The 11,956-nt window shown below is 47.4% G+C and overlaps 1 long non-coding RNA gene across 1 annotated transcript; it reads right to left on the bottom strand.

Annotated features, from left to right (window-relative positions):
- Positions 1–826: 826 nt before the first annotated feature.
- Positions 827–6,763, bottom strand: LOC144888436 (uncharacterized). Its single transcript, XR_013621012.1, has 2 exons — positions 6,602–6,763; positions 827–1,339 (listed from the first exon to the last, which is right to left on the bottom strand). It is a non-coding gene; the product is annotated as an uncharacterized LOC144888436 (long non-coding RNA).
- Between the last annotated feature and the right edge of the window lie 5,193 nt (positions 6,764–11,956).

Here is an 11,956-nt window from a genome sequence, read left to right as displayed (position 1 = left end):
TGGTGTGCACTTTCGTCGTTCGGCAGCATAGGGCCTTACTTCTTTTTGAACGATAACAGAAATGCCATCACTGTTACTGCTGCTCGATATACCGATATGGTTTTCCAACTTCCTCTCTAGAGAATGAAACAGATTTGCAGAAGTGAGCCCAATGACGTGGTTTCAGCAAGATGGTGCAACCTCCCACACCGCTAGAGTGTCCATGACTACTGTACATGACTACTACATGTCCACTCTTTCCAAAGCATGTCATTTCCAGAAACGGCGATATTCCATGGCCAGCGAGGTCACCCGATTTGACTGCATGTGATTATTTCTTGTGGTCATATCTAAAGGACAAAGTGTATGTTAACCGTCCACAAACTCTTCATGAACTTAAGGAACACATCAGATGTGAAATCAATGATATTGACGTGGCCATGTTGCAGAACGTCAGGAATAATTGGCGTCCGAGATTGGAGGAATGTGTCAGACGAAATGGTGCGCATCTCCAAGATGTTCTTTTCCACAAATAAATGGCATGTTATGGACTTCACTTTCTTGTAAAAATCTGTTTTGAAATACAACTTTTTATTACCTTTACACGAGTGTTAAAAATAAACATATTTCTGGCTCACCCTGTGTATATATATATATATATATGTATAATTATATATATATATTGTTACAGGTCGCGGACAGATGTTATAGACCGAGCGGTGGTGTAAGACCGCGACCTAACAAACTTACCCGATTCCACCCGAACTTTGGCCGTATCGCACCGTAGCTGCCCAATGAGGGGAAAAGACAAAAACGACGAATGCAAAGAGGAAAACGAAGGCAAAGAAAGGTTTGGAAATACTACTGAATTTATTCCTACTATTTACATGCTCAAAGTAACCAAGGAGAAGGAAAGATAATAAAATAATATACAGAAGGATTAGAGACACAGTGCAAATACTAGCTTATCTACAGGCTTAACTTATCCCAGGACAGAACAAACAAAAGACACTGACTCACGCGGGGAATTGCAGGAATCGCAGGATGTGGAGGGCTGGAGGGAGAGGGAGGTCCAAAGGGGGGTCATGCAGCACGATCGGCGCGTTTAGCAGCCGCCGTTCCTTTTCGGCCCTGCTCCAAACCGCCGCCCAGGCCCCAAGCGGCTGCCGGGTGTCGCTGCTGCTGCCGCCTCCACTTGCCTTGCCAGGCCTTGTCCCACTCGTCTAAACCCTCAACTCTTTCTTGGTCCCTCACTCTTTACCACCACTCTCTTGACGACCAACTCAGACCTCTCTCACCAAGACCAACCCTTTGTGACCAACCGACTCAGACCAACTCAGAGTGCATCTCTCACCAACTCCTCGTGACCACTTCCGTTTTTGCGCCTTTTATAGCGCCTCCAGCGATTACGCCCCCGGCGTTTTGGACACGCCCATCGGGGTGCTCACCTCGGCCCTGGTTGGTCGCGCGACCCTCGGGCTCCGCCTTGGATGACGACGGGCGGGCACGCCCCTCCTCTTCCTCTGACGAGGTGGAGACACGCCTTTCTTCCCTGACTCGAGCCTCGTGGTCAATGGCGGTTATTGGAGGGGAGGTGATTGGGAATCGAGGGCTCAGCAGTGACGAGAGGGGATGTAATATGGAATGGAGATTTTGGGGATGGGAAGGAAAGGGGGTCTATTCTCTTTCACTGGTGCAATGGAGTACTTCAATTAATGGGAGACACAGCCTTACCCTAAAACACAGAATAAGGGATAACTATCAACAGGTATATTCTATTACTTGGCTGACGTGTATGCTTGTGGACTATGGGACGCCCTTTTGGTCTTTACACAGCTCCGGAGGCAGGAGGCACAGAATAAACAATAATCACAATAGTACAACACACAATCAAAAAATATACAGTCCTCATATCCACAACACTGCACCCTCCTCCTCTTAGGCACGTCCCGGGCCTACAACTTTTACCTTAGTGTGGCACGTAGGTGTAGTTCCCTCTACTTTTAACCTGACCCTGAGTGCGACAGTTTTAAAACATAAATAAATGTGTCCCGCTGCTCCATTGCACCCTGCCTAACAGACTTACGCCCACAGTTAACCGAATTGCGGAATGGTCTTCAAACTACACACTGACGGTGGGAAGCATTATTTACAATTGACGCTATTTTTATTTACAAAACTAACCCAGGACCTGTAATTGTTCTTTCTGGGGGGGAGACAGTCTGCTCTGCATCGACGCACCATGAAAGCACCTATAACGCACCAACACACCCTCAAGCACCAATCAGTGCAGTCACCATTGTTCATCAATGTTCAACAATAAAATAAATTCAACAACCCCTAACCCTGCAGGTGTCTCTTGCTCTTCGGCTCCCTCTGCTGGTGATTATTATTTGTTCTTCCAGATGTTGTCATTCTTTTGCTTTGCTTACTGGCGGCCTATTTTCAATAAAGTGTGCCCAATGTGTCCTTTTTATTTGCTTTATTTATGGCCCACAGGGCCGACTATGTGTGGTTCACCTGTGGGGCATCGGTGCCCTGTGGCCAAGGTCCGCCAGCAAGATTTCGGGCCCTCATGGCCGGTTCCAGCAGAGGGGCCATGCCCCAACCCATGGGGTCCATAGGTGGTGCTCGGCCACAGACATGTGGTCCATAATGTGGTGCATCGATGCAGACAGCTGGTTCTGGGAATTTCGGGCGCACAATGGCCGACCCACGCATGCTCCCCTCGGCGCCCAACGGCGCACAGGTCATGTGGGAGACAAAAGGGGAAAGACAATTGAGCGAGGGGTAAGGTCACAAGGGTACACATCAATAAGGCAATGCAAGGCGAAATGCGTACGGAGGGCGAAGTGAGAAAGCTCGTCCCTACCGTACGTCACCCCCCTGTCACCTACACTACCCTTGCCCTTACCCCATATGTACAAAAATCTACACATTTACAAATTCGTCACTACTGTCACGTCTTCCCCATATTTCCCCTATACCAAATTCGTCACCACAATCCCTCTACTTCAAAAATTTGCCATCATCAATTCATCATCAATCCTCATAAGGAGGAAGAGATGGAATTACGCACAATGTCACACCCACGTCATGATGCGTCTCACAATCCAAACATTTGCATCATAAAAAATAATCAAAACATGGCATGGTGCGGAGTACCTGTCACCTCAGGTGAGTGGATGCAGATGGTGCGAGGAGATCCTTCATCCTAACTATCCTCTAAATGATTTTAACACACTTTACACTACCCGGGGTCTCTCCCTGCCAATCCATTGGCCAACTTACACTATGGGTTCTAAAAACCAATTCCCATTGAGCAAACTGTGGTGCTTTTCAATTTGGGGTCTCACTCCCCCGATTCATCTCCCGGTGCCCTCGCACAATTTCCGGGCTGTGGCGTGTACCTCTCCCAGCGGGTCTACCCACCTGCACACCTCCACCACTGCAGTTGCCTCCGAGCTTACCTGCTCCTTACCCTAACCTAACTACCTGGGGAAGGCCCTCTGGCGCTCTCCCCACTCGGTGCCCTCTCTGGCACTGGGCTACCCGATCCATACCCGGGATCCTCAGGCACCCACTGACACTAACGGCTCCCAGAGCCCACCTGCGGCCTCACCTGGCCGACATCCTCACAGTGGTGGAGTGCCCAAACCAACTACACACACTAACAGGCTACACGCCCAGCCATTTCCACAACACTAATGCACCCATCCAAATACCATTCTGTCACCCGCACCACAGATGCCAATATCCAACCACAATTTACCTGTACCCTCTACCTAACACTTACACTACCCGCCCCGGGTATCCGTGATGGGGGTCCACTCTTCCCCCATTCACACCTTCGCACCATGCACACCACTCCGTACCACTTACTCCAACTCTCTCCACACACCTGTACCTGCACACCTGTGCTCTCACACCTGGTGCCACCTGCACCCTTCTCTCCCCAAGCGCATTCGCGCTGATCCACAACACTCATTACTCACACACTGCTCCACACACCTGTTCAGTTGCACACCTGTGCAATCACACCTGTTCAATCCTCACCTGTTCAATCCTCACACACACGGCATCATCTCAGCTAACTACTCCCCTCTGAAACTTGCGCTTCCCAGTCGTCCCTTTAAACTATTGCGCTCCCACGTCATTATAAGCCACACTAATCTACCTGCGTCCCCACTACAGGTATCAGTCACTAACTAAACTTAACGTTACCTAATGTCAATCTCTTCTAGATCCCTACAATATAACCTAACCCACCCGGGCTAGTTTTCACTGCCATACACCCCATAAGCTATTGCTCCTTTGCCCCCACTGTGAGGGATGGTGGATTTGCCATCCCACCACATCGGGGGTCTCTCACTATCAATTTTGCTTACCAAATTCCAACCAATCAAAAATTTGCCAATCACTACTCATCATCTGCCAATCATTACTGCCAATCCTTTGCCAATCATCAAATTTTGTTTTTCTCTAATTTTGGGTCCAAAACACTATCACTATCACGATCACCATCGTCACAGTCCGCTATATATCCTAGCCTCGGTGCGTCATGACATCATTAAACTCGGCTTCGTAAAGCCGAGCAATGAATTCGGGTGGTTTGGTTGCCTGCAGGTTGAATCCGTCCGGCTTTCGGTTCATTGGAGGTGGTTTGGTTGGACCGAGGCTCCACGCACCATCTCGGCGCGGCACCTTGCGGTCCCGGGCCCGATGGCTCAATCTCCCCCGGTCGGAACCCCGTCCCCACGAGGGGGCACCGTTCCGCCTCCTCCCACTCGCCCTTGAACCGGACCGGTCGCCTCGCCCGACAAAGCCCGGACTCGACCGTGCGGGGCGGGGCCAAGCCCGAATCGGCAACGACGCTTCGAAGAGAAGCGACGCAGCATCGATCCGCGCCGGGCCTCGCACCCAACAAAGCACCCCACGCCCCGAGTGCTCGCATCGGCTATCCGTCGCCCTAACCACTACCCTGGTTACCGTCGACGCTTTACTTGCATGCTTACAAGCATACGCTACCCCTTTCACCCTCACAAAACCTGGCGTTCCAACGCCGTCCGTACATTCCACCAACGCTCTCTCTGTTACACACCACACCTCTTGCGCACACTTCGGTCCACACCTCTCCTCCGTTACGTCCTCCGTAACACTCACCATGGGCGTGCACTCCGTATTGCTCTCACTCCCTGTGTCACACCTCGTACACACCGACGTGCATTCTCGCTCGCACTCGGTTTCACTCCCACACTTTATAACACACCCACTCGCCGACGCACACTTTTTCCTCCCACGCGTGCCATTTCCACTCACTCGGGACCCTTCACCAACGCCCGGGTGCTTCCTCGATCCCAAGCGCGCGAAAATTCTTTTGTCGCTAAACATCCTCTTACAAAATCTCCCCGCACAATACACAACAGCACGACTCACCTGGGGGATCCTTTTCTCCACGCGAACCTGCAAACTTCCGTTCGGGTTAAGCACAGCATCGTGATGTGAGCAGGGACTTTGTACATAATCCATTTCTCCCTGCAATTCCCGGGCTACCTCCGTCATCTCTTCAATTTTAATTCCCAGCACTGCTTTTTCTTTATTAACCTCGACGACCGCTGGCTTTTCCAAACCCCGTGTCGCGATTTCTACCCCCGTCATTGTACCCGTGCTTTCCTCCGCTTCGCTCAACCGGCGCTTTTCGACCCGCTTTACCTCGTCGTGCACCCGTGGGACCCTTTCGCCCAACTTGCGGTCTCTGTCCCTCTGCTCCTCCCTTGCTTCATATGCGACTCTGTCCCTCGCCAGTCCCTCATTTACTTCTTTGGCCCGGTCATTTATTCCCTCCAATTTTCCCCGATCACAACTTGTTTTGTCTATCATGGCATCCATTTTTGCTTCTAGCCTCTCCATAAGGGCCCTCATTTGTATCATCATAAAAAGGTCCGAATTCCCCAGCGGCGCTACTACGGTCACGGGCGCGGCTAGATTTGGTGCCGCTGTAACCGCGTGCGCAAAGGCGCCATTTTGTGCGTCTGATACTCCCTCAACCGCCTCCTCATTGCTCCCCTCCATTTGATCCTGGGTTACTTCTAACCCCTCTATCTCTCCCACCGGCATCCCGTCGCCTTGAACAGCCATGGCGCGATTTCAAAATTCGGGTTTTGCTTTAAAAAAACAAATTTCGGCAGCTCGTAATTTTGACCAAAAATTTTTTTTCTAGATGTTTTAAAAATTTGGTTCGGGACCCGAATTCCACTCCCAGACACCAATTGTTATAGACCAATTGTCCCAAGACACCAATTGTCCCAGGACAGAACAAACAAAAGACACTGACTCACGCGGGGAATTGCAGGAATCGCAGGATGTGGAGGGCTGGAGGGAGAGGGAGGTCCAAAGGGGGGTCATGCAGCACGATCGGCGCGTTTAGCAGCCGCCGTTCCTTTTCGGCCCTGCTCCAAACCGCCGCCCAGGCCCCAAGCGGCTGCCGGGTGTCGCTGCTGCTGCCGCCTCCACTTGCCTTGCCAGGCCTTGTCCCACTCGTCTAAACCCTCAACTCTTTCTTGGTCCCTCACTCTTTACCACCACTCTCTTGACGACCAACTCAGACCTCTCTCACCAAGACCAACCCTTTGTGACCAACCGACTCAGACCAACTCAGAGTGCATCTCTCACCAACTCCTCGTGACCACTTCCGTTTTTGCGCCTTTTATAGCGCCTCCAGCGATTACGCCCCCGGCGTTTTGGACACGCCCATCGGGGTGCTCACCTCGGCCCTGGTTGGTCGCGCGACCCTCGGGCTCCGCCTTGGATGACGACGGGTGGGCACGCCCCTCCTCTTCCTCTGACGAGGTGGAGACATGCCTTTCTTCCCTGACTCGAGCCTCGTGGTCAATGGCGGTTATTGGAGGGGAGGTGATTGGGAATCGAGGGCTCAGCAGTGACGAGAGGGGATGTAATATGGAATGGAGATTTTGGGGATGGGAAGGAAAGGGGGTCTATTCTCTTTCACTGGTGCAATGGAGTACTTCAATTAATGGGAGACACAGCCTTACCCTAAAACACAGAATAAGGGATAACTATCAACAGGTATATTCTATTACTTGGCTGACGTGTATGCTTGTGGACTATGGGACGCCCTTTTGGTCTTTACACAGCTCCGGAGGCAGGAGGCACAGAATAAACAATAATCACAATAGTACAACACACAATCAAAAAATATACAGTCCTCATATCCACAACAATATATATATATATATATATATATATATATATATATATATATACACACACAGTGCCTGTAGAAAGTCCACACCCCCTTAAAATTTTTCACCTTTTGTTGCTTCATAGCCTTTAATTAAATTGCATTAAATCAGACTTTTCCACCTTTGTTTACATGTCCTAACCCACAACTTCCAAGCGATAGACAAATTCTACAAATTTGAGTAAATTAATTTAAAATACAAAGCCAGAATATCTTGGTTGGATAAGTGTCTTGGTTGGCAAGCTGAACAGTTTACGTTTTGTATCCCACTGATAGGCTAGATCTGGATTCGGACCTGAACCAAAATCGAATCGGCCTGGTCTTTTCACCTAACCAACTCATCCACCAAGTTGTGTCATAAGTCGTCACCAAATTTTTGAAATGTCATGTTATTTATCGTTTTTGGCCATATCACTCAATGGTAAAGAATCCCACGGGAGCCCCCATGATCCGAATTCAAAGAGTATGAAATAGAAAAATCTCGAAGACCGAGCGATTCTGCGGAGCATTGAGTAGAAGGGCTGTATCGGGTTTCAGAGCATTCGTTTGGTAAATAAGGGATGAGCAAGGATCCAAAGTTTGGGGGTTGAACCTCTCCTGAGCCTCCATGATCCATAATCGAAAAATCTAAGCCTGAACCATTTTGCGACTATTTTCTTGTATTCGTTTGCCAAGTTTCAGAACCATCTGTGGACCATCGAGTAGAAGGGTTGTGTTAGGTTTCCAAGCAATCAGTTGGTAAATAAGGGACGAGTAGGAATCTAAAGCTTCAGGGGGTATGTAAGAGGGATGCATCGGTCCCCCCCCCCCTCCCCAGGAGCCCCCATGATCCAAAAATCGACAAATCAAAGTGTGAGAGATTGGGCAGTCTACTGTCTTGATTCATGTGTCAAGTTTCAGAGCAAATATCCAGGTAATAACGGAGAAGTAGCAAAAAATAGCAAAAGGTTAACGTACGTACAGATGGACGAACAGACGGACAGACATCCGGACATCACGACCCATTTTATAAGTTTATCTCTTCGAGAATTGAGATGAGATGACCTATAAAGGAAACAACAAAGTCACAGGAAAGACAATTTTATTCGCTGTTGACAAAGTACAGTATTGGTTACTCTTGGGAACGCGTGCAACCAGCTGTGGCTGGAGGAGCAGTGTCAGCTGCTGTGGATCTAGGAGCAGAGGGGTGAAAGGATTGGGAATAGGACCCTCAAGATGAGATGTGAGTTAGCCAGAAACTATCAGGCTGCCAACCAAGTAATGCATACATTTGCTTTAATTATGGTACAACAATGCAATTTTGAGAATGTATTCATATTCATCATTCTTTATTTTTTTTTCTTTCTTACCTTAATTTTTCAATTCTCTACATACAGTCATGTGAAAAAGTGAGTACACCCCATGTAAAGTTTTGACTTTTTCAACATATTTCAACATACAGCTATTTGATCTTCATTTCAACAATATTGATAGATAAAGGTGATATAATAGAACAATTATCATGAAAGATTTACACTTTGTAGTCCGTTGTATAATTTAAATAAACATAAATGCAAATTTCGCATGTGGAAAAAGTAAGTACACCCCGACATTTATCACTTCTTCAAACACCTAAAATTTGAATAGGTGCACCAGCTCAGGTGCAAATGATGAGAACATCATTAGAAAGGATCTTGGAGGAACCTGTATCATTTAAACCTCAGACATTTAGTTTGGTTTGCTCTTTGTTGTTGAAGTGTGCGGCGTCACCATGCCTAGATCAAAAGAGCTCTCTGAGGCCTTCAGAAAGAAGGTTATAGATGCCTACGAGTCTGGGAAGGGATTTTAAAAGATCCCCAAACAATTTGAAATCAATCATTCGACTGTCCGGAAGATCATCTACAAGTGGAGAAGATTCCAAACAACTGCCAACATGTTCAGGCCAGGCCGCCCCAGCAAGTTCAGCCCGAGAGCAAGATGCAAAAATAAGTCTCTAAGAACCCCAGAATGTCATCACGGAACCTACAGGTAGCTCTTGCCACTGTTGATGTCAAAGTGTATGAGTCTACCATTAGAAAGAGGCTGCACAAATTTGATGTACGTGGGAGGTGTGCCAGGAGGAATCCTTTGCTGTTCAGAAAGAACATCAGGTCCAGACGAAAGTTTGCCAATGAACACCTCGGCAAAGAGCAGCACTTCTGGAACAATGTGTTCTGGACAGATGAGTCAAAGGTAGAGCTATCTGGCCACAGTACCAGAAGACATGTTTGGCGAAAACCAAAGACAGCATTTGACCAACAGAACCTGATACCAACTGTAAAGCATGGTGGTGGAAATATTATGGTTTGGGGCAGCTTTGCTGCATCAGGGCCTGGGCAGCTCACCATCATGTAATCCACTAGGAATTCTTCATTGTACCAGAGGGTGCTTGAGGATAATGTGAGGCCATCTGCCGGAGAAGTTGAAGCTCAACCGAAGGTGGACCTTGCAACATGACAATGACCCTAAACATACCAGTAAATCCACCAAGGAATGGCTGAAAAGAAAGAAATGAAGGGTTCTGGAATGGCCAAGTCAAAGCCCGGATCGAAATCCCATCAAGATGTTGTGGGGGGATTTGAAACACGCTGTGCATGCAAGAAACCCCTCAAACATCGCACAGCTGAAAGAATTCTGCATGGAGGAGTGGGCAAAAATTTCTCCCAGTCGATGTCAGAGATGTAGACAGTTATAAGAAACACCTACTTGAGGTTGTTTCTGCCAAAGGTGGCAATACCACCTATTCGAGCCAAGGGTGTACTTACTTTTTCCACATGCGAAATTTGCATTTATGTTTATTTAAATTATACAATGGACTACAAAATGTAAATGTTTCATGATATTTGTTATATTATATCCCCTTTATCTATCAATATTGTTGAAATGAAGATCAAATAGCTGTATGTTGAAATATGTTGAAAAAGTCAAAACTTTACATGGGGTGTACTTACTTTTTCACGTGACTGTAGTTTCATTTTTGCATACTATTTGTCAGCCTTGGGTACACTTTGACAGAGTTGTAGTGATTTAACTAAAAAAAATTGGTCGAATTTAACTATAAATTTTTGTCTAATTTAACCATAATTTTTTTTGTCTAATTTAACCATAATTTTTTTGGTCTGATTTAACCACAATTTTTGTACACCGCTCCTTTTCTTTTCAATCTCCAGGCGCTGCATGACGTCATTGCCAGGCACCGAAGGGGGCCCAGAAATGACGCACCCTGAAAGGGAGTACTCAGTTTTCACTACGGTTTCTTGCTTTCTTGTTTGTTTTCTTGGTTGTCTGGGCGATATCTCAGCCATCCTTTGAGCTAGGAAGCTGAAATCTCGGCACAATAGTGAGCAAGAGCTTTGGCAGAAATTGTATTTTTTGTTTAATCAATTAATTGATTACTTACTTAATTATTATAGATTAATGAAGTACTTATTTATTTCCTTTCTCATCTGGGCAATACCTCAGGCACCTTTTGAGTTAGGAAGCTGATATTTGGACACGACAACGACCAAGTGATTTGGCTGTCAAGGCTATTTTGGATTTATTGATTAATCAATTAATCGATTATTTATTTCATTATTCGATTAATTCGTCAATAAATAAATAAAATTAAGTTGCAGATGCGGATGAAATGGTGGTGGTTTAGGTATTCCATTAGCCAATTGATTAATTATTTAATTATTTTACGAGTATTTTTTTATTTATTATTTCATTTATTTATTTTCTTTATCATCTGGGCAATATCTCAGGCACCTTTTGAGCTAGTAAGCTAATATTTGGACACGGCAGTGACCAAGTGATGTGGCTATAAAGGATATTGTTGCGGATATGAGATTGGCCTCCATCCATATCCGCTTGTAAATATTCCCCTATTTCCCCAATACTTCCCAACTATCCCCAATTCCCCATTCCCTAGTCCCATTTTCTGTAAACAACACTCTGTAGACCCGACCTCCCCCTATTTCCCCCATTAAATGTCGCATCCAGGTCCACCGCATCTCACGTAGACAACTATAGGATATCTTACTAGTTATTCTTAGTCTATGTCAGTTAAGGACTCGTTTCCATTAATTCTGACTCTTCGTTGCACCAGAATGTGATTGTATGGCACCGTTAGGAAGTTTAGGACCTCCCAATACCTCCCCGCAGCTCTTCCTCATGGTTCAGCAACAACAACAACAACAACAGCAACAACAACGGCGGCGGCGCGGGGAGTGCGCGTCCTCACTCCGGCTTGGTTAGCCGCCATCGAACATGTGCTCCGACGGGGTTACCACGTAGGGGCTCGCTGTCAGCTCCTCGTCAAGGGCGGAGCCCGGTAACCCCCCGCACCCAATAGAAGCGGCGGACCGATTCCATCTGGGGCGGAGCCAATGAGCCGAGGGCGTGTCACTCCCCGCTGAGCATGCGCAGGAAGAGGGAGGTGACGTCAGATGCGCGCTGGACTTGAAGGAAGAGAGACGCCACCAACCGAGCGCTGTGACACCTCCCTGCATCTACTGGACCTCCCTGCATCCCTGAGCCAAGGTGCACCTTGTGCTATCGACTGCCTGTCCTTCCCTGCCATCAATCCCTGTGTAAGTCAGTCTTGTTCCGATTGTCTGTGGTCTGTCTGGGATAGATAAGATTGTGTCTAAGTGCCCATCTTTTCTGTGCTTTACCTCATACCTTGTAATCTACCCCTTTTCTCCACCACCAATT

This window comes from Myxine glutinosa, chromosome 12, assembly GCF_964187855.1.
Source record: "Myxine glutinosa chromosome 12, kmMyxGlut1.1, whole genome shotgun sequence".
In the NCBI taxonomy this organism is placed as follows: Eukaryota; Metazoa; Chordata; class Myxini; order Myxiniformes; family Myxinidae; genus Myxine; species Myxine glutinosa.
Note: the sequence above shows the minus strand (reverse complement) of the source record. Positions and strands in the feature narration are given on the sequence as shown.